Here is a 24,533-nt window from a genome sequence, read left to right on the forward strand (position 1 = left end):
GCTCTTGGATAGGCCAAGCAAATATAATAAAAATGACAATATTCCCCAAACTAATCTCTTTATTTAGTGCTATACCAATCAGACTCCCAAGAAACTATTTCAATGACCTAGAAAAAATAATAACAAAATTCATATGGAAGAATAAAAGGTCGAGAATTGCAAGGGAACTGATGAAAAAAAACTCAGAGGAAGGTGGTCTAAGTGTACCTGATCTAAAGCTATATTATATAGCAGCAGTCACCAAAACCATTTGGTATTGGCTAAGAAATAGAACGGTAGATCAGTGGAACAGATTAGATACGAAGGACTAAAAAGGGTACATCTATAGCAATCTAATCTTTGACAAACCCAAAGATACCAACATTAGGGAAAAAAATTCATTGTTCAGAAAAAATGTTCGGAAAAATGGAAATTAGTATGGCAGAAATTAGATATGGATCCACACTTAACACCTTGTACCAAGATAAGATCAAAATGGTTCCATGACCTAGGCATAAAGAATGAGATAATAAATAGATTAGAGGAACAGAGAATAGTCTACCTCTCAGACCTGTGGAGGAGGAAGGAATTTATGACCAGAGGAGAACTAGAGATCATTATTCATCATAAAATAGAAGATTTTGATTACATCAAACTAAAAAGTTTCTGTACAAACAATACTAATGCAAACAAGATTAGAAGGGAAGTAACAAATTGGGAAAATATTTTTAAAAGTAAAGGTTCTGACAAAGGTCTCATTTCCAAAATATATAGAGAACTGACCCTGATTTATAGGAAACCAAACTATTCTCCAATTGATAAATGGTCAAGGGATATGAACAGACAATTCTCAGATGATGAAATTGAAACTATTTCCACTCATATGAAAGAGTATTCCAAATCACTACTGATCAGAGAAATGCTAATTAAGACAACTCTGAGATACCACTACACACCTGTCAGATTGGCTAAAATGACAGGAACTAGTAATGATGAATGTTGGAGGGGATGTGGGAAAACTGGGACACTGATACATTGTTGGTGGAGTTGTGAAAGAATCCAGCCATTCTGGAGAGCAATTTGGAACTATGCCCAAAAAGTTGTCAAACTGTGCAAACCCTTTGACCCAGCATTGCTGTTATTGGGATTATATCCCAAAGAAATACTAAAAAGTGGAAAGGGACCTGTATGTGCCAAAATGTTTGTGGCAGTTCTTTTTGTTGTAGCTAAAAACTGGAAGTTGAATGGATGTCCATCAATTGGAGAATGTTTGGGTAAATTGTGGTATATGAAGGTTATGGAATATTATTGCTGTGTAAGAAATGATCAGCAGGAGGAATACAGAGAGGCTTGGAGAGACTTAAATCAACTGTTGCTGAGTGAAACGCGAGAACCAGAATATCACTATACCCTTCAACAACAATACTGTATGAGGATGTATTCTGATGGAAGTGGAAATCTTCAACATAAAGATGATCCAACTCACTTCCAGTTGATCAATGATGGACAGAAATAACTACTCCCAGAGACGGAACACTGGAAAGTTAATGTGAACTGTTAGCACTACTGTCTATCTACCCAGGCTACTTATACCTTTGGAAGCTAATAATTAATGTGCAACAAGAAAATGGAATTTACACACATGTATTGTATCTAGGTTATATTTTAACACATGTAAAATGTATGGGATTGCCTGTCATTGGGGGGAGGGAGTGGAGGGAGGGAGGGGATAATTTGGAAAAATGAATAAAAAAAAATACAACAGCCAAATGCAAAACAAACAAACAAACAAACAAACAAAAACTTAAAGAAAACACACCTTAAAAATTAAAATTAATCAAATGGAAAAAAAGATACAAAAACTAACTGAAGAAAATCACACATTAAGAATTCAAATGGGACAAATAGAAGCTAATGAATCTATGACACATCAACAATCTGTTAAACAAAATGAAAGAAAAAATTGGGAAAAATGTAAAAAAACTCATTCAAAAAAACAGCTGTTTTAGAAAATAAATTCAGAAGAAACAATTTTTAAAATACTGGTCTATCTGGGGCAGCTAGGTGGTGCAGTGGATAGAGCACCAACCCTGAAGTCAGGAGGACCTGAGTTCAAATGTGGTCTCAGACACTTAACACTTCCTATTTGTGTGCCCCTGGGCAAGTTTCTTAATCCCAATTGCCTCAGCAATATATATATATATATATATATATATATATATATATACTGGTCTGCCAAAGAACATGACCAAAAATGGAGCCTGAATAGCATTTTTCAAGAGATCATCAAGGAAAACTGCCCTGATATTCTAGAAATAGAGAGGGAAGTAGTCATTGAAAGAATCCATAAATCACCTTCAGAAATAGATCCCACAAGTAAAATCCCAAGGAACATTGTTGCAAAACTCCAGTACTACAATCTCATGGGGTAAGACCTGCAAGCTGCCACATAAAAGCAATTGAAATATCAAGGAGCAACAGTCAAGATTACGTGGGATCTGGCAGTATCTACAATAAAGGATCGGGGGCCTGAAAATAATATATTCTGTAAGGCAAAGGACCTGGGGTTACAACCAAGAATTAATTGGGCAGAAAGATTGAGCATCATGTTTCAGTGGAAGAGACGGATCTTCAATGACATAAGATACTTTCAATACTTTCTATGGAAAAAAAAAAATCCAGAATTAAATAAAAAAATTAATCCTCAAACATAAAACTCAAGAGAAGCTTAGACATATAAACAAGGAAAATATTTATAATTTAAAGGTTAAACTATTTATACCCATAGAAACAAAAATTATATATATGATATAGGTAACTCTTAAGAACTTTATTTGTTATTGGGACAGTTTCAGGGAGGCATCACACGGACAGATATTGAAATTGGTAATGGACTCTTATGTGATGATATCAAAGAAAAAGACATTAAGGAAGAATAGGAAAGAGAAAGTATAATGGAACAAATAACATCACATGAAAAAGCACAAAGACCTATTACAATAGAGAGAAAGAAAGAAGGGGGATGAGCACTGTCTGAAGCTTGATTTCATCAGTTTTGGCCTATGGATGAAATAACTTAATTATTCAGTTGCATATAGACCAACTTTATTGCATATACTATGCTATAAAGAAGTAAGAGGAAAAAGAGGAAATAAAATGAAGGAGATAAATAGAAGGGAGGGTAGGAACACTAAGATAAAGGGATAAAATAATCAGGCAAGGGTGATAGAAGATAGGGCAGATAGTAGGTAGTAGGGTGGATTGTAATGTCTGGTCTAGCTCTCTGAAGGGTCCCAGGATGGGCCTTGGTCTATAAGTGGAGAAGCAAAGGAGGCAGGAGAGCCATCATGAGGCTGGTCAAAGATGGAGTTTGAAATCTGGCGGTTGAATTCTTCTCTGTGTCTGTGGCTGAGAGTGCTTTCTGTGTCTGAGACTCCCTTAAATACCTCAATACAATTACTTCACTATTACACACTGAACATTGCCAATTATTGCCATTACATCACCATATTATACTAAGTATGTGCTTTACCAGAGAATCAATCACACTGAGTAGGTGCTTAACTATAAGTACTCTGCTGTCCTTGATTCAAGTATATCTTTTCATAGTTCTGGCCCTCTACAATGGGTAAAAACAAAATACTGCTATGGAGGGACAGGGTAGAAAGAGAGAACAAAACTACAGACAGGAGAGAAAATAGGATGGAAGGAAAATACAGAATTGATAGTTATAACTGTGTAAATGAATAGGATGAGCTCTCTCATAAAACAGAACCAAATAGCAGAATAGATTAAAAAACAGATCTATTTTGTGATCAATAATGATCTCTATTTCTTCTTTGTTCACAAAGTCTTTTTACTCCACAGATCTGAAAGGCAAACTATTCTATGTTCTTCTAATTTGCTTATGATATCATTTATTATGTCTAGATCATGAACCCATATTGACCCTACCTTGTTTGGTGTGTATATATATATATATATGTAAATGTTAGCTGTGGGTCAAAGCCTAATTTATGCCATACTAGTTTCTAATTTCCCAGCAGTTTTTGACAAATAATGAGTCCATATCCTAAAAGCTGAGGGTTTTTGGTTTCATTAAATGCTAAATTGTTATAGTCATTGACTATTTTGTCCTATGAACCTAACCTTTTTCACTGATTGACTTCTCTATTTCTTAGCTAGTGCCAAATGTTTTTGATGACCGCTGCTTTATAATATAGTTTTAGATCTGGCTCAGCTAGGCCAGCTTATTTGGCATTTTTAAAAATTAATTCCCTTGAAATTCTTGACCTTTTGTTCTTCCAGATGAACTTTGTTATTATTTTTTCTAGGTGTGTAAAATAATTTCTTGGGAGTTTGACTGTTATGGCACTAAGTAAGTAGATTAATTTCGATACTATAGTAATTTTTATTGTATTAGCTTGGGCTACCCATGAGCACTTAATATTTTTCCAACTGATTAGATCACATTTTATTTGTATGGAAAATGTTTTGTAGTTGTATTCATATCCTTCCTGACTTTCCCTTGCAGATAGATACCCAAATATTTTATACTATTGATAGTTATTTTGAATGGAATTTCTCTTTATATCTCTTGCTGCTGGACTTTGTTGGTAATATATAAAAATACTGATCATTTATGTGGATTTATTTTGAATCCTATAACTTTGCTAAAATTGTGGATTGTTTCTAATAGTTTTTTAGTAGATTATCTAGGGTTCTCTAATACCATCATATCATCAGCAACGAATGATAAGTTGGTTTTCTCATTACCAATGTCTTTTTGCTTTAATATCTTTTGCTTCTCATTGCCAAATCTAACATTTATAATACAATATTAAATAGTAATAGTGATAGTGGTGACCTTGTTTCACCCCTGATCTTATTGGGTATGGTTATAGTTTATCTCCATTACATATGATACTTGCTGATGGTTTTAAATAGATGCTACTGATCATTTTAAGGAAAAGTCCATTTATTTCTATATGCTCTAGTGTTTTTAAAAGAAATGGTTGTTGAATTTTATCAAATGCTTTTTTCTGCATCTATTGAGATAATAATGTGATTTTTGTTAGTTTGGTTATTTATATAGTCAATTATGCTAATCGTTTTCCTAATATTGAACCAGCCCTATTTGGTCATAGTGTATTATCCTGAGGATGACTCTGTAATCTCATTGCTGATATTTTATTTAAGATTTTTGCATCAATATTCATTAGGGAAATTAGTCTATTTTTTTTCTCTCTGTTTTCACCTTACCTGTTTTATTTATGTGTCATAAAAGGAATTTGGCAGGACACCTTCTTTACCTATTTTTTCAAATAATTTATATAGTATTGGAATTAATTGTTCTTCAAATGTTTGGTATAATTCTCATGTAAATCCATCTGGCCCTGGAGATTTTTTCTTAGGGAGTTGATTAATAGTTTGTTCTATTTCTTTTTCTGAAATGGGACTATTTAAATAATTTATTTCTTCTTCTGTTAACTGGGCAATTTATATTTTTTGTAAATATACTTGCATTTCACTTAGATTATCAAATTTAATGACATATAGTTGGGAAAAATAACTTCTAATTATTACTCTAATATCTTTTGCATGGATAGAATTTTCTCCCTTTTCATTTTTGAGACTAACTCTAGTGTTCTGGTTGATTTTCTGGAGATCTCTGGACTAGCCTTTGTGTCATCAGAATAATCATCACCAGAATAGCCAGAGATAAAGTCCAAAAGTCTTTCTTGTCTCCTTTGTAGTCTTGTCTCCTTGCCTGGGGCCTGGGTAGCTTTCTGGAGGTTCTCTGAAATGTGTCTTGGTTTCTCTGGAGGAGGCAGGAGGATCACCACAACAGTCTCTGTCTTGAAGTCTGTCTTAGTCCGGGAGCTTGTGCTCCAGCCTCCAGCCACCACAAAGGTTGGGAGATGGAATGAATGTCTCTCCTTGGCTCTAAGAGCTTGAGCTCCCATCTCCAGTCCTCTGTCTTTTCTGAGTCTGTTCCAGTCCCCTCTAGGTCTGACTCTGGCCTCTTAACTACTCCATACAATTAAATCCATTCATCATATTGAGTATAAAAGCCAATCATCATATCACTAGGGAACCATCATTTCTTGTAAGTTTAATTCAGTTATACTGAACTAGAAAACTAATGTGTTAATCACCATACTAAACTTAGATAATGATTGTCTTATCAATTCCATGGAGTCAACATCTTGTTTAAAGTATGCTTCTCCAAAGTTCTGGCTCTCTACAAATAACCTTTTTCTTCTTTCCTTTTTCTAATCAAATTAAATAAAATTGTGTCTATTTTGTTGGTTTTTTCATAAAACCAACTATTAGTTTTATTTATTAATTCAATAATTTTCTTACTTTCAGTTTTATTAATCTCTCCTTTTATTTTTAGAATTTGAAATTTGATACTTATTGAGCATTTTTAATTTGTTCTTTTTCTAGCTATTTCAGTTGTAAGCCCAATTTATTGATCTTCCCTTTATTTTATGGAAGTAAGCGTCTAAGAGATAAAAAACCACTTGGCTGCATCCCACAAATTTTGATATGTTGTCTCATTATTATTATCATTCTTAATGGAGATACTGATACTGATTGTGTCTATGATTTGTTCTTTCACAATTCATTCTTTAGGATGAGATTATTTAGTTTCCAATTAATTTTTGGTTCCTTTTCCCCTGTCTTATTATTGCATGTGATTTTTATTGCATCATAATCTGAAAAAATACATATACTATTTGTGCTTTTTTGCTTTGATTTTAAGGTTTTTATTTCCTAATAGATGAACCACCAAAAAAAACTCTATAGTCCTTTCTGTCTCCATTCAATTTTCTCCAAAGATCTATCTTACCTAACTTTTCTAAAATTCTATTTGCCTCCTTAACTTACTTCTTATTTATTTTGTGTGTTCAATTTTTCTAGTTCTGAGAGAGCAAGGTTGAGATTCCCCACTAGTATAGTTTTGCTGTCTATTTCTTCTTAGATGTCTTTTAACTTCTCCTTTAGGAATTTAGAAGCTTGGTGCATATATGTTTAATATTGATATTGCTTCATTATCTATGTTTCCCTTTAGAAAGATATAGTTTCCTTCCTTATCTCTTTTAATTAGATCGATTTTTGTTTTTGCTTGATCTGAGATCAGAATGGCTACCTCTGCTTTTTTTTTTTTACTTTACCTGAAGTATGAGAAATTCCACTCCAGCCTTTTACCTTTACTCTGTATGTATCGCCCTGCTTCAAGTGTGTTCCTTATAAATAATATATTGTAGGATTCTGACTTTTAATATAGTCTACTATCTGCTTCCATTTTATGCGAGAGTTTATCCCATTCCCATTCCCATTTAAATAACTAATTCTGTATTTCCTGCTATTTTATTTACCCCAAGTTATGCTATTCTTTTTTTTTTTCTTCTTCCTTCCTTCACAGTATTTTGCTTCTGACCACCACCTCCCTCAAACTGTCCTCCCTCTTTAAAGCACCTTCCCATTTCTTACATCTTTCCCCTACTACTTTTGTTTTCCCTTGTATTGGCTTCCCTTTATTTTCTTCTTTCCTCTCCCACTGCCCTATTAGGTGAAACAAGTTTCTCTGTGAATCCAGATATGTCTGATATTCTCTTTTTGAGCCAAATCTGGTAAGAGTAAGATAAACAAAATATTTGTCAGGGTTTGAAATTCTGATTTCAGATAAAGCAAAAGTAAAATAGATCTTATTAAAAGAGATAAGGGAGAAAAGTACATCTTGATAAAGTATATTGTATATAATGAAGTAGTAATGATATTAAATGTATATGCTCCAAGTGGGACAGCAGCCAAATTCCTAGAAAAGATTTTAAACTAGTTACAGGAAGAAATAGATCTCAAAACTATACAAATAGGGACCTCAACCTTCCCTTCTCAGTTTCAGACACATTTAACTAAAAAATAAATAAGAAATAATTGGGGGAGGTTAATAGAATTTTAGAAAATCTAGATGTGATAGACCTCTGGGGAAAATTTGTAAAGGATTGGAACTCTGAAAAGGTCTACTTTAATCTAAGACAGCAGAGCACTTAAGGCTAATTACCTACTCAATGTGACATAATGATTCTATAAGCACTTAAATGATATGGTAATTTGATGTCTCTCCTCAGGACTGCTGAATGTGTGGCAGTGAGGAAATCTTAGGCAAGAATTGGAAGTCTGAGGGAGAGAGATCAGAGTCTTTATGCTGCAGCATGCTGAGAAGAGAAGACTTCAGGCTCCAGACTCAAGATTCCAGGATTCATCTTTAATGAGCCTGGTGGCAGCTTGTCTGCCTTCTTCACTTCTCCTAAAGACCAAGGACTTTGACTGATACTGATGCTGACTGATCCTGAAGCCCTTCAGAGAACTATCCTGGACATCATAAAAATTGGACAGGAAGGAATACTCTTTTTTTTGGCAATGTATGCCACCTACACATAAATTAACCAAGTATTAGGACATAACAAAACAATCAAATGCAGAATGGCAGAAAAAGTAAATGCTTCTTATTCACACTAAAATGCAATAAAATTATATTTATTCTAAAAATGAGTGGGTCAAACAGCAAGTCACAGAAACAATCCATAATTTCATTCAATAATGAGACAACAACACACCAAAATCTATGGGATGCAGCCAAAGCAGTCTTTAGGGCAAAATTTATATCTGTAAATAGTTACATAGCTAAAATAGAGAAAGAGATCATAAAAATTAAAAAAAAAAAACTAAAAAAAGAAGAAAAAATTTAAACCTCAATTAAATACCAAATTGGAATTTCTGAAACTCCAAGGCAAGTTTTATAAAATAGAAACTAAGAAAAGTATTGAATTAATTGATAAAACGAATAGTTGGTTTTATGGGGAAAATTGACAAAATAGATAAACCTTTGGTTACTTTTATTAGAAAAAAAAGAAAGATAAAACCAAATAATAAGCATCAAAAATGAAAAGGGTAAACACTACCAATGAAAAAGAAATTAAAACAATAATTTAGCACTATTGTGCCCAACTGTATGGTAACAAGTATGACAATCTAAATGAAGTATATGAATATTTACAAAAATATGAAATGCTCAGATTAACAGAAAGGAAACTTAGTCTAACTTTTGAGAAAAAGAAATTGAACAAGCCATCAATGAACTTCCTAAGAATATATTTCCAGTGCCAGATGGATTCATAAGTGAATTCTACCAAACAGTCAAAAAACAATAAATTCCAGTATTATGTAAACTATTTGGAAAAATAGGCAAAGAAAGAGTTCTGCCAATTCCTACTATGACACAAATATGACAGTGATCCTTAAATCAGGAAGAGCCAAAATAGAGAAAGAAAATTGCAGACCAATCTCCCTAATGAATATTGATGCAAAAATATTGGCAAAGAGGGTACAGCAACTTAACAGGGTGATATCCTTTGACCAAGTGCAATTTATACCAGAAATGTAGGGCTGCTTTAATATCAGGGAAAGTATTATAATAATCAACTATAACAATAACAAAACCAACAGAAATCATATCATTTTTTCAATTGATGAAGAAAAATCTTTTAAAAAATACAGCATCTATTCCTATTAAAAAACACTAGGGAGCACAGGGATAAAGGAAGTTTTCACTAAAATAATAAGCAGTATCTATCTAAAATCAATAGCAAGCATTATTTGTAATGGGGAGAAGCTGGATTCTTTTCCAACAACATCAGGAGTGAAACAAGTATGCCCATTATCACCACTATTATTCAATATTGTACTAGAAGTATTGGCTATAGTAATAAGGAAAAAAAAAAGAAAGAAATTAAAGAGATTAGAATAGACAAAACCAAAATAAAACTATCATTCTTTGCATATAATGCAATGATATACTTAGAGAATCCTAGGAAATTATATAAAAACCTGCTTGAAACAATTAACAGCTTTAGCAAATTTGCAGGATATAAAATAAACTCACAAAAGTCATCAGTATTTCTATATATTACTGATAAAGCCCAGCCACAAGAGATAGAAAGAGAAATTTCATTTATTTTAAATGGATTATTTTAAAGCATAGATGAAATATTTAGGTATATACCTGCCAAGAGAAACCCAATAACTCTCTGAACACAATTACAAAATGCTTGTCACACAAATTAAGTCAGATCTAAACAATTGGAAAAATAGCAATTACTCATTAGCCCCAAACTCTACCTTCAGGAATAAACACAATTTCACAAAATTGGCTGGAAACCTGGAAAATAATATATTAGACATTCAGTAAATAGCTACATCTCTCACCTCATACCAAAATAAGGTCAAAATGGGCACATGATTTGGGTATAAAGTGAGACACCATAAGCAAATTAGGAGAGTAAGGGATAATTTACTTATCAGACCTTTGGAGAGGGGAAGAATTTATAAACAAAGAAGTAGAGAACATTATCAAATGCAAAAGGGAAAACTTTGAATACATTAAATTAAAATGTTAGTACAAACACAACCAACAAAAACAAGATTAAAAGGTAAGTACAGAACTATGTAAAAAAAAAATACAGCCATTTTTGTGATAAAGGTATAATTTCTGAAACATAAAAAAAACATTTATAAGATTACAAGTCATTGTCAAATTGATAAATGGTCAAAGATTATGAACAGATAATTTCCAAATGCTGAATTTTAAATGCCAATATCTATTGTATGAGGAAAATGCTCCAAATCACTATTGATTAAAGAAATGCAAACTAAAACAACTCTAAGGTTTTATCTCACACCTTTCAGATTGGCTAATATAAAAAGAAAAGTTAATGATAAATGCTGGAGGGGATAAATGGGAACACTAATACATTGTTTGTGGCATTGTGAAATGATCCACACATTCAGGAAAGGAATTTGGAATTATGCTTAAAGGGCTATCAAACTTTGCATCTTCCAGCAGTACCACTGGTTCTGTGGCAAGGAAATTGTAAAGGAGGGAAAAGAACCAACATGTATGAAAATGTGTGTAGTAACTCTTTTTGTGGTTGCAATGAATTGGAAAACAAGTAGATGTCCCAATAATTTGTAGTTTATGAAGGTAATGTAATTTTATTGTTCTATAAAAATACTGAACAAGCTGATTTTAGAAAAGCCTGGAAAGAATTACATGAACTGATGCTGAGCAAAACAAGCAGAAACAGGAATATTTGTATGCAGTCACAAGAATGTACTATAATCATTTATGAAAGACTTAGTTCTTCTCAATGAGTCAGTGATATAAAGTAATCCTCATAAACTTTATCAGAAAATGTCATCTGCATCCAGAAAAAGAACTATGGAGATAGAATGTAAATCAACACCTGTTATGTTCAATTTTTTTTTATGTTTTTTTTTCCTTTTTTCCTGATTTTTCTCTTCCAAAAAGATTAATGAAATAATATGTACTAAAAAGAAAAGAAAAAAAAAAAAAAAAAAAAAAAGATCCGGTGACTTTACTAATTGATTTCTGAAGTTACTTGACTGCTCTAAATCCATGGTTCTATTATCCCTTGACTAAATGATTTCTAAAATCAGAAGTATGATAGAATCATCTCACAAAGTTGATGATAATAGATTATTATTTTTAGTGTATTTATATATTTAAAAGAGATAAGTATTGCAAGTGAAGCCTTAATTTAATATTGCATTAATTTTGCAGACTTAAAAAATGATGGGGTCTTTTCATTTAATGTTTTATTTTTTTCCAAATACTTGTAAAAACAAATTTAAACTTTTCTGTATTCGAAATTCTCTCCCTCATTTCCTTCATTGTTCCTTCCTTGAGAAGACAAGTAATTTGGTATAGGTTGTATGTACATGTGAAGTCATACAAAATATGTGCATTATAAAAGAAAATATAGGCCAAAGGAACAAAACAAATCAAAACAGAAGGAAAAAGGTTTTTTAAATAAGTATGCTTCAGTCTGAATTCAGATGCTATCAATTCTTCTGTAGAAGTGGATAGCATTTTTCATTAAAATCCTTCATTATTTAATCTAGAAACATTTTATTGCTAAGAGTAGCTAACTCACTCATTCTTGATTATCATGTGATGTTACTGCTATTTTGTACAATGTTCTCCTAGTTTTGCTCATTTCACTTTGCATTAAATCATGTAAGCCTTTCCAGATTAAAAAAAAAAAAAATTCTGGCATCCTGCTTTTCATTTTTGATTGCATGATAATATCCCATCATGATTACATACCACAACTGTTTAGTAATTCCCTAATTTATGAGCATAACCCCAATTTCAATAGAAATTCTATAAAAAATTTTGTATATGTAGGATGTTTTCCTTGTTTTAAGTCCTTGGTATGTAGATATTGAAGTGTCATTATTGTATTAATTGACTATTGGTCACAGTTCCAAAGTTGTTCTAAAGAATGAGTTGATCAAAATATAAAAAAAAAAAAAAATCATTGAATATCCATTTTTTCTCATTCAAAATTATAGATAATTTTACTAACTTTAGATAACTTTACATTTTGGCTGCAGTCCTAGTTCTTTTGATTGTTGGTAGATATAATTCCAGCACCTACATACTTTTATTATAACTGCTGACCGTGTTGTATAATCTAATTGTTGCTCTAGCATATTTGAATCGTTTTGGTTTTTTTTTTTTCCCTTGTTTTTTGCAAAATTTTCTCTTTCATCTTGGGATTTTGAAATTTGGCAATAATATTCTTGTATGTTTTCCCCATAGTATCTCTTTGAGGTAGTGATTGGCTGATTTTTTTTTTTTTTCTACTTTTCCCTCAGGCTCTATCACTACAGAACAATTAACTAGAATTATTTCCTGCATTATTGTGTCAAGGTTCAATTTTTGGTCACAAGTTTCTGGTGGTTCAATTATTCTTATATATCCTCTTCTTTCTTTGTTCTTCAGAGCTGTAATTTTGCTTATAAGATGTTTCATATTCTGTTCTATTTTCTTGTTCTTTATAATCTGTTTTATTATTTGTTGGTCTCTCATGCCTTCACTGGCTTCCCCTTGCCTAATTGTAATATTCAAAGAATTATTTTCATTTTTGAGACTCTGTTGGTTAACCTTTTTTTTTTTTTCATAATCTTTTTTTCTTGGATAGTTTTTATTTATTTTTAAAATTTAAATATTTAATTATTTTTAAAATAGTTAAATAATTTTAATTTTTTAAAAGTATTTTTCCTCATTTGTCTCTCATTTTATTTTGAAATTCTTTAATTCTTTTTAGGTTTTTCCATCAATTCTTTCTGAGTGGGAAGCCATTTCATGTTACTCTTTTTTTTTTTTTTTTTTTTACTAAAGTGTCCTCTGAATATGAACTCTGGTCTTTCCTGTTCTCATAATATGTTTCAATGGTGGGGTCCTTTCTTCTTTACCAATACATTTTTCTTTTTAATAAGAGGAATTAGTATAGATCCCCATAATCATGGAATGGAGTGAGAGATGGTTCCTCAAGCTTTGGATCAGCTATCCCCAATAATCAGGAACCCTCTACTGCAAATGCTCATTGCCACCAGTGAACCTGCCCCACTGCTTCTGCATTCAAAGGGGGTTGGTTCTTTTTTGCCCAGGACCATAGCTCTGTAGCACAGCTGGGCCTGGCATTCCCAATAAACCAAGATTCATTCAGTACTCCTGGATTCAGACCCAGACTGGATAAAGAGTCTGGGAGATAGAAGTCTCTGCAATTCCTGTTGTGACTCCAGCCATTCTCTGCTAGCCCTTGGAGTCCCTACTTGAAGTTTTTGTGGAGCTAGCCAAGAGCTGTTTGCATTTCACACAGATTAATACCCAGCTGAGGTCTTCAGATCTCAGCTTTTATCAGAAGGATCCCTGTTCAGCTTTTTTCATGAGTCTACATTCACCCTGAGGTGTAAATTTGTTCTATTTGTGGGGAAAATTGGAAGAGCTTGAAATTTACAAACCTACTCCACCATCTTCCCATTGATACTAATTCTGATTGTACCAAAGATGTTAAAATGTTTAACATCAGTTATTTATTTATTTTTTTGATGCTGGAAAATGCAATTATTGCCTTAAAATATTTGATTGTTTTTTCATTTTTCCTTATACATTGAATGGGATTTGATTCCAGATACCTAGAATAATGTTAACATAAGAGCTCCAATTACCCAAGATAGCAATGTGTGACAGAAGATTAGAGCTAAGACAAATTAATGACAACATTTCTATATTCTAAAGCACAGAGGTTGGAGAACATGGGTATACAATATTTAGGAAATATACACCTACTCTAAAGCCTTGTTTATAAAGCTATTGTTTATTAGCAAAATTGGAGAATTTCTTGGATCCATTATACATAATTACATTTTAAAGTAGTATGATTAGAAACAAAAGGGATCTTAACAATATCCAGTTAGCCTGATCCCAATACCCTCATTTAAGATAAATCTAAAGCCTAGAAAGTTCTAATATTTCCAACTGCCCTACATGTACTAAGGGCAAAGCTTGTAATAGAATCTAATTTTTATATCCATAGTCTATTTCATTAGTCAGAGAGGAAATAAAGGTTTTGTGGAGATGTAATGTATAAGTACTAAAATAGCAATATTAATTACTTAAAACATCTTTGTTTTCAAACTTATTTGGTACTTTCAGATATTCAGTACCTTGAACCTATGGACTGACTTGCAATAGCTCAGGATTAAGATGTTTTGAGCTAAATTTTTAAAAATATCTCCCATAGACACAGTCATATTGAAAGTATTTTTTTTAGGGGGCAGCTAGGTGGCTCAGTGGATAGAGAACCAGCCTTGAATTCAGGAGGACCCTAGTTCAAATATGGACTCCTACACTTAACACTTCCTAGCTGAGGGAGCCTGGCCAAGTCACTTAACCCCAGTCTCAGGGAAAAAAAAAAAAAAAAAGAGCATTTTTTTTTTAATCTTAAATAGAATGAGAGATTAGGAAACTGGGAAAACAGAGTCAAGATGCTAGAAAAGAAGCAGCAACCCATGATAATTGTCCAAACATTATTCTTCAAACAATATTAAAATAATGTCTCAAATCAAATTTTGGAGTAAGTGACAGTGTCAAAGAAAAGTTCATTATGAGACATTTTTCCATTCTAAGTCAATTTAAACTAAAGAGCTCTATGATACCTAAGTGGAGGTTGGCACAAAGTGCACACAAAGCAGCAACACCAATAATAGGCTTTCCTTGGCAGATGCAGCAGTTTCAGGAAATGTTAGCTCAGAGATGGTAAGGAAGTTAGATAATTGGTAATTTTTTTTTTAGTGATTTATTTTTAAATTTATTTTGTATCCTCATTGCATTGCAAAGCCACATTATTGTCTTAATTTCTTTATTAATTCTCTGGAGTTTCCAAAGTAAAACATAATGACCTTTTCGTAAAAGGGTGATTTTGTTTTCTTTGACACTCTTTATACTTTTAATTTATTTCTCTTGTCTTACTGTTCTTGTTAATATCTCTAGAATTATGTCATATAATAATTGGGAATATAGGCATTTGAGAATATTTTGAGTAGTTCCCATTCTAATTAATACTACGTCTTTGGTTTAAGAGATTTTTTAAAAATTAATTTTATAATTATAACATTTTTTTGACAGTACATATACATAGGTAATTTTTTTTTACAACATTATCCCGTGTACTCCCTTCTGTTCCGAATTTTTCCCCTTTCCCTCCACCCTCTTCCCTAGATGGCAGGCATTCCTATACATATTCAATATCTTACAGTATATTCTAGGTACAATATATTCGCAAAAGCGAATTTTGTTGTTGTTATTGTTGCAAAAGAAGAATTGTATTTGGAAGGTAAAAATAATCTGGGAATAAAAACAAAAAAAATGCTCACAGTTTACACTCATTTCCCAGTGTCCCTTTTCTGGGTGTAGCTGATTCTGTCCATCATTGATCAATTGGAATTAGATTAGCTCTTCTCTATGTTGAAGATATCCACTTCCATCAGAATACATCCTCATACAGTATAATTGTTGAAGTGTGTAATGAACTCCTACTTCTGCTCATTTCACTCAGCATCAGTTGATGTAAGACTCTCCAAACCTCTTTGTATTCATCCTGTTGGTCAGTTCTAACAGAACAATAATAATCCATAACATTCATATACCATAATATACCCAACCATTCTCCAATTGATGGATATCCATTCATTTTCCAGTTTCTAGCCACTATAAAAAGGGCAGCCACAAACATTATGGCACATACAGGTCCCTTTACCTTTTTAGTATTTCCTTGAGATATAAGCCCAGTAGTAGCACTGCTAGGTCAAAGGGTATGCACATTTTGATAACTTTTTGGACATAATTCCAGATTTCTCTCCAGAATGGTTGGATTCTTTCACAACTCCTCCAACAATGCATCAGTGTTCCAGTTTTCCCACAGCCCCTCCAACATTCATCATTATTTGTTCCTGTCATCTTAGCCAATCTGACAGGTGTGTAGTGGTATCTCAGAGTTGTCTTAATTTGCATTTCTCTGATCAATAGTGATTTGGAACACTCTTTCATATAAGTGGAAATAGTTTTCATTTCATCATCTAAAAATTGTCTGTTCATATCCTTTCACCATTTATCAATTGGAGAATGGCTTGTTGATTTCTTATAAATTAAAGTCAATTCTCTGTATATTTTGGAGATGAGGCCTTTATCAGAACCTTTAACTCTAAAAATGTTTTTCCAATTTGTTACTTCCCTTCTATTCTTGTTTGCATTAGTTTTGTTTGTGCAAAAACTTTTTAATTTGATGCAATCAAAAATTTTCTATTTTGTGATCAATTATGATCTCTAGTTATCCTTTGGACACAAATTCCTTCCTCCTCCACAAGTCTGAGAGGTAAACTATCCTATGTTACTCTAATTTATTTATGATCTCATTCTTTATGCCTAAATCTTGGACCCATTTTGATCTTAGTATGTGGTATTAAATGTGGGTCCATGCCTAGTTTCTGCCATACTAATTTCCAGTTTTTCCAGCGGTTTTTGTCAAATAATGAATTCTTATCCCAAAAGTTGGGATCTTTGGGTTGGTCAAACACTAGATTGCTATTTTCATTCACTATCTTGCCCTGTGAACCTAACCTATTCCACTGACCAACTAGTCTATTTCTAAGCCAATACCAAATGGTTTTGGTGACTGTTGCTTTATAATATAGCTCTATATCAGGTACAGCTAGAACACCTTCATTTATTTATTTATTTATTTCATTACTTCCCTTGAAATTCTTGACCTTTTGTTCTTCCATATGAATTTTGTTGTTATTTTTTCAAGGTCGTTAAAATAGTTTCTTGGGAGTCTGATTGGCATAGCACTAAATAAAAAGATTAGTTTGGGGAGGATTGTCATCTTAATTATATTTGCTGGGCCTATCCAAGAGCACTTAATGTCTTTCCAGTTATTTAAATCTGACTTTATTTTTGTGGCAAGTGTTTTGTAATTTTGCTCATATAATTCTTGACTTTCTTTTGGTAGATATATTCCCAAATATTTTATACTATCGACAGTTATTTTGAATGGAATTTTTTTTTGTATCTCTTGCTGTTGGATTTTCTTGGTAATGTATAAAAATGCTGAGGATTTATGTGGATTTATTTTGTATCCTGCAACTTTGCTAGTGTTCTGAATTATTTTTAATAGCTTTTTAGCAGAATCTTTGGGTTCTCTAAGTATAGCATCATGTCATTTGCAAAGAGTGATAGTTTGATTTCCTCATTACCTACTCAATTTCCTTGAATCTCTTTCTCGGCTCTTATTGCCAAAGCTAGTGTTTCTAGTACTATATTGAATAGTAATGGTGATAGTGGGCAACCTTGTTTCATTCCTGATCTTACAGGGAAAGGTTCCAGTTTATCACCATTACATATGATGTTTACTGATGGTTTTAAATATATGCTCCCTATTATTTTAAGGAATAGTCCATTTATTCCTATACTCTCAAGTGTCTTTTAGTAGGAATGGATGTTGGATTTTATCAAATGCTTTTTCTGCATCTATTGAGATGATCATATGGTTTTTGTTAATTTGGTTTTTACTATAGTTGATTATGCTGATAGTTTTCCTAATATCGAACTAGCCCTGCGTTCCTGGTATAAATCCCACTTGGTCATAGTGTATTATCCTGGGGATGATTTTCTGTAGTCTTTTTGCTAATATTTTATTTAAGATTTTGGCATCAATATTCATCAGGGAGATTGGTCTATAATTTCCTTTCTCAGTTTTCAGCCTACCTGGTTCAGTATCAGTACCATGTCTGTGTCATAAAAGTAATTTGGCAGGACTCCTTCAATCCCTATTTTTGTCAAATAGTTTATATAGCTTTGGAGTTAGTTATTTGTTAAATGTTTGGTAGAATTCACATGTAAATCCATCTGGTCCTGGGGATTTTTTCTTAGGGAGTTGGTTAATAGCTTGTTCTATTTCTTTTTCTGAAATGGGACTACTTAAGCAATTTATTTCCTCCTCTGTTAATCTGGGCAAGCTATATTTTTGAAGGTATTCTTCCATTTCATTTAAGTTACCAAATTTATTGGCATAAGGATGAGCAAAGTAGCTCCTAAGTATTGTTCTTATTTCCTCTTCATTAGTGGTGAGTTCCCCCTTTTCATTTTCAAGACTAACAATTTGCTTTTCCTCTTTCCTTTTTTAAATCATATTTACTAAACATTTGTCTATTTTGTTGGTTTTTTCATAAAACCAACTCTTAGTTTTATTAATTGATTCAATAGTTTTTTTTTTTTAACTTTCAATTTTATTAATCTCACCTTTTATTTTTAGAATTTCAAGTTTCATGTTTGTCTGGGTGTTTTTAATTTGTTACTTTTTTCGCAATTTTAGTTGTAAGCCCAATTCGTTGATCCTCTCTTTCTCTATTTTATGCAAGGAGGCCTCTAGAGATATAAAACTTCCCCTTATTACTGCTTTGGCTGTATCCCACACATTTTGGTATGATGTCTCATTATTGTCATTTCCTTGGGTGAAGTTATTAATTATGTCTATGATTTGCTGTTTTACCCAATCATTCTTTAGTATAAGATTATTTAGTTTCCAATTATTTTTGGTCTATTTTCCCCTGGCTTTCTATTAAATGTAATTTTAAATTGCATTGTCATCTGAAAAATGATGCATTTAATACTTCTGTCTTATTGCATTTGATTTTGAGGTTTTTATGTCCTAATATATGATCAATTTTTGTATAGGTTCCATGAACTGCTGAAAAGAAAGTATACTCCTTTCTGTGTCCATTTAGCTTTTGCCAAAGATCTATCATATCAAACTTTTCTAGTATTCTATTTACCTTTTTGACTTCTTTCTTATATATTTTGTGGTTTGATTTATCTAATTCTGAGAGTGCAAGGTTGAGATCTCCCACTATTAGAGTTTTGCTTTCTATTTCTTTTTGCAGCTCTCTTAATTTCTCTTTTAAGAATTTAGATTTTGGACCACTTGGTGTGTATATGTTTAATATTGATACTGCTTCATTATTGATGCTACTCTTTAGCAGGATATAATGCCCTTCCTTATCTCTTTTAATTAGATCAATTTTTGTTTTTGCTTGATGTGAGATGAGAATGGCTACCCCTGCTTTTTTTTTTTTTTTACTTCACCTGAAGTATGATAAATGCTGCTCCAGTCTTTTACCTTTACTCTGTATGTATCTCCCTGCTTCAAGTGTGTTTCTTGTAAATAATATATTGTAGGATTCTGACTTCTAATATAGTCTACTATCTGCTTCCATTTTATGGGAGAGTTTAACCCATTCACATTTATGGTTAGAATGACTAATTCTATATTGCTTGCCATCCTGTTAAGCCCTGCCTATGCTTTTCTCCTTTCTTTCTCTCTTACCCCCCTACCCAGTATTCAACTTGTGAATACCACTTGCTTTTCACAGCCCTCCCTTTTTAGTATACCTCCCTCACATTAAAGTTACTCTTACTATTTTACCCCTTTTTCTCGCAATTTCTGTATTGCCTTCCCCTTAGCTTACTCCTTTCCTCTCACTTTTCAATGAAGTGGAAGAAGTTTCATGATAAATTGAATATATCTATTGATATACACTATGTTCATCTCCCTCCTTTCTTTCTCTCAGATATAATAGGTTACCTTTGCCTCTTCATGAGATGTAGTACCACCATTTTACCCTTTTTTATGATATAATTTCCTTTCCAACTCTAGTTTCTAGGATAGATTATACATGTGTTCTTTACATTTTTTATGGCAGAAATATAGTTCTCAAGATTTCTTTTTACCTTTTTAGAAATCTCTTGAGTTCTGTATTTGAAGATCAAACATTTTGTGTAGATCTGTTTTTTTTTTTTTTCATCAAGAATAGATGGAATTTATTTATATCGTTAAATGCCCATCTTCTTCCCTGGATATTGATGCTCATTTTTGCTGGGTAAGTTATTCTTGGCTGAATACCAAGTTCCTTAGCCTTTCAAAATATCATATTCCAGTCCCTTCATTATTTTAATGTGGATGCTGCTAGATCCTGGGTTATCCTTATTGTGGCTCCTCCATATCTGAATTGCTTTTTTCTAGCAGCTTCCAATATTTTTTTTTTTTCCTTTATCTGATGGTTCTTGAACTTGGCCAGTATATTTCTTGGCGTTTTGATTTTAGGGTCTATTTTACCCTCTGTTTCCAAAACGTCTGGGCAGATCTCTTTGATAATTTTCCGGAAAATAGTGTCCAGGCTCTTTTTTTTCCTAACATTTTTCAGGGAGTCCAATTATTCTCAAATTGTCTCTCCTGAATCTGTTTTCCAGGTCTGTTGTCTTTCCAATAAGGTACTTGACATTCTTTTCAATTTTTTTTGTTTTTCTGGTTTTGCTTGACTACTTCTTGGTTTCTCCTTGAGTCATTCATTTCTATTTGTTCAAATATAATTTTCAATGATGTATTTTCTTCACTCACTTATTTTTATATCTTTTTGTAATTGTCCAATTGAGTTTTTGAGTGAGTTTTTTTCTTCTATGGATTTTTTCCCCCATTTCTTCCATTTTATTTTTTAGAGAGCTGTTTTCTTTTTCCAGCTCACTAATCCTGTTTTCTTGGAGTTGTTTACCTTTTCTAATTCACTAATTTTATTTCTTAATGATTTGTTTTCTTTATCCACTCTGTCTTTGAATGCGTGGGATGACTTCTCCAGGCTCTCTTGCCAAGCTTCCCTTTCCTTTTCCCATTTCTCTTCTAGCTCTCTTGTGAGAGCCTTTTTGATTTCCTCTATGAGAGTTTTTTGTATTGAAGAGTAGCTCATATACCCCTTAAGGGATTCCTCTGGAGACAATCTGCTTTTAGTCCCCTCAGTATTTGAAGTCTGCTCTTGTTCCATACAGAAGCTGTCAATGGTTAGAGCCCTTTTAAATCTTTTGTTCATTTTGTCAGAGCAGGAATTGAAGAAAACCTGACAAGAAAAATAATTGGTATGTTTTTTTTGGAGGGGGCTGGGGCTGGAAGGGGTTATGGAGCTTCCTCTACAGACTGAGGTTGACAGCAGTGAGGCACTAACAGGACAGAGATGGCTGTGCTGTGTCTGTGCTCTGAGGCTATAAGAATGTGCTGAGTCTCTCTGGGTGAGGGTCTGGGTGGCCGGGTCCTGAGAGACGCTAGTTTCCGGGGTTTTATTCTTCACCTCCAGTGATTACACCTTCTCTGCTGCTCCTGGCTTGCTGCCAAGAAAGAACATCCACACTGGGGTAAAAGTCATTTCCAAGAAAGGTAAGAGATCACACCCCTCTCTCTTCAGGTCTTAGCTGTGTGAGCTGCCTGCCTTGTTCTCACTGCCTGCCCTCAGTCTGTGCCCAGTCTATTTGACCCTCCCCCGAGTAAACACAGACCTTCTATGGCGAATTTCAAGGATGTCTTCTGTTGGTGATTATTTGTGGGTTTCTTTCCTGTTCAAGAATTAATTCTGAGGCTCGTCATGAAGTAAATTCTGAGAGAAAATGCGGAGCTCAAGCAGCTGTCTGCCTCCATCTTGGCCAGAAGTCCCTAAGAGACTAATTAGTAATATTGAATGCAGCTGGTATTGACTGGTAGCTCTTTGTCCATAGATAGTTCTGAGTCACAATTAAAGTATGAAGAGAAACACATCACTTTCTGCTACAGCAGAGGAGGGGACCTGGTTTCAGTTCAAAATTTCTGAGGACTAACACTTGTGGATGTAGGAGAATAGAAACATTTCCTGAATAAACACCAGATGGTGGGCAAGGGAGAACAATGACCATATCTCTTCTTAGATTATGTCACCTTGAAAGAATAAAAACTTACATACTTTTAGAGCCACCTCTGTCAGCAGCCACACAAAATCTTGAAACTTGGGACAGTGCCCAACAGCCAACTCAGGTGCAGAACTCAACTTTAATATAAAGGTAAATAATTTTAAATAGTCAAGAAAAAAAAAAATGAGCATATAACAACAACAAAGAACCTTATCATAACTATCTGCTATGGTAGCAGTGAAGACCAAACCATGATCTCAGAGGATAGCAATTTGTTTTTTATTATTAATTTCATAATTATAACTTTTTTTACAACATTATCCCTTGTACTCCCTTCTGTTCTGAATTTTCCCCTACTTCCCTCCACCCTCTCCCCTAGACGGCAGGCATTCTATTAAATTCATATTAAATAAATTAAATAAATTCATATTAAATTCATAAATTCATATTAAATGTTATAGTATATCCTAAGTACAATATATATGTGAAGAACCGAATTTTGTTGTTTTTGTTGTTGCAACAGGAAGAATTGGATTCAGAAGATAAAAATAACCTGGGGAGAAAAAAAAAATGCTAACAGTTTCTTTTCCCAGTGTTTCTTTTCTGGGTGTAGCTGATTCTGTCCATCATTGATCAATTGGAATTGGATTAGCTCTTCTCTATGTTGAAGATATCCACTTTCATCAGAATACATCATACAGTATCATTATTGAAGTGTATAATGATCTCATAGTTAGAGGATAGCAATTTAAAAAGAAAAAAAAAAAAAAGAATCACAAGTCAGCCTCAAAGAAAAAAAATGTTAATCAGACACAAACCCAACAAAAAATTCCCAGAAGAGTTAAAGAAAGCGATATGAGTGGTGGAGGAAAATTGGGGGAAAAAATGAGAATGGTAAAAGAAAAATATATTTTTTTAAAATATCATTTTGTTAAAGTGGCAAGAAAAATTTCTCCAGAGAATAACATTTTAAAATCCAGAATTAGCCTAATGGTAAAAAGGATACAAAAATTCTCTGAAGAAAAATGATTCCTAAAAAACAAAATTAGAACTGATGAAGTAAAATCTATTAACTCCATGAGAAATCAAGAAAATCAAAAGAATAAAAGAGAAAAGAAAATGTCAAGTATTTCTTCAGAAATATTTCTGAACTGAAAAATAGGTTGAAGAGAGAGAATTTTAAAGTAATTAGATTATCTGAAAGCAATCATTTTAAAAAGAAATTTTAGACATCATATGTCAATAAATTATCAAGGAAAGCTGGTCTAATATTTTAGATTGAAAGGATAATATAGAAATTGGAAGAATTAATTGATCACCTTCTGAAATGGGTCTTAAATTAGGTCAGTTAGAAAGAATCTAGACCAAGGGCATGATGATAAGGGACTATGTTGAAATAATCTGAAGTGAAATAATAGTTATAAAAAAGAATGCACTTGGAGAAGGAGTGGAAGATAGAATGGGGAATATCATCTCACATAAAATAAGTACATACAGAAGAACTTTTACAGTGGAGGGGAAAATGAAGGAGCCAGAAGACAATGCTTAATGCATACTCTTATGGGAATTGGTTAAAAGATTAAGGAATACATATATACATGTATACAAACATATACACACACACTATACACATAATATATAGACATACATATTATTTGTACATGTTTGTATTTACATATAGACAGAAATACACACTCATTTGAGTATAGCACTCTTACCCAACAGAGAAACAGGACAACTAGGTGGTTTATTGGATAGTTGACAACTGGATATATTATTAAGAGTATTGCTCTTAATAAATCCAAATGCAGCTAAACACTTATTAGCCATGTGAGCCTGGATCAGTCACTTAATCCTCAACTATAAAATGAAGTAGAGAAAGAAATGGAAAACCAATCAGCGTCTTCCATAAGGAAACCACAAATGAGATCAAGAAGAGTTGAACATGACTGTACAATAATGAAGAAAATTAAATTTTGCTAGATGATAACAAACATTGAAGTAATATAAAGAATTCTACAGCAATGCTTTCACGTCTCAACTATGTGAGGCACTGAATCGGATTTACAAAATTAGAGAACCATTACCCAAATGACAAATGTTCAAGGGATATGAATAATCATTTTTCAGGAAAAGACAGAGAAACTGTCATCATATAAGAACATAGTCTAAAACACTCTCCATTAGAGAAATGCAAACTTCAATAAGTATGAAGTACTATCTCACACCTGGAATAAATGACAAAAACTGGAGGGGATATGGGGAAATAGGTATATAAATGAGCTGTTGGAATTGTGAATTGGTACAATCATTCTGGAGAATACTTTGGAAATATATCCAAAAGGCTATATAATAG

The sequence above is a fragment of the Sminthopsis crassicaudata genome, chromosome 1, assembly GCF_048593235.1.
Source record: "Sminthopsis crassicaudata isolate SCR6 chromosome 1, ASM4859323v1, whole genome shotgun sequence".
NCBI classification, from domain to species: Eukaryota; Metazoa; Chordata; class Mammalia; order Dasyuromorphia; family Dasyuridae; genus Sminthopsis; species Sminthopsis crassicaudata.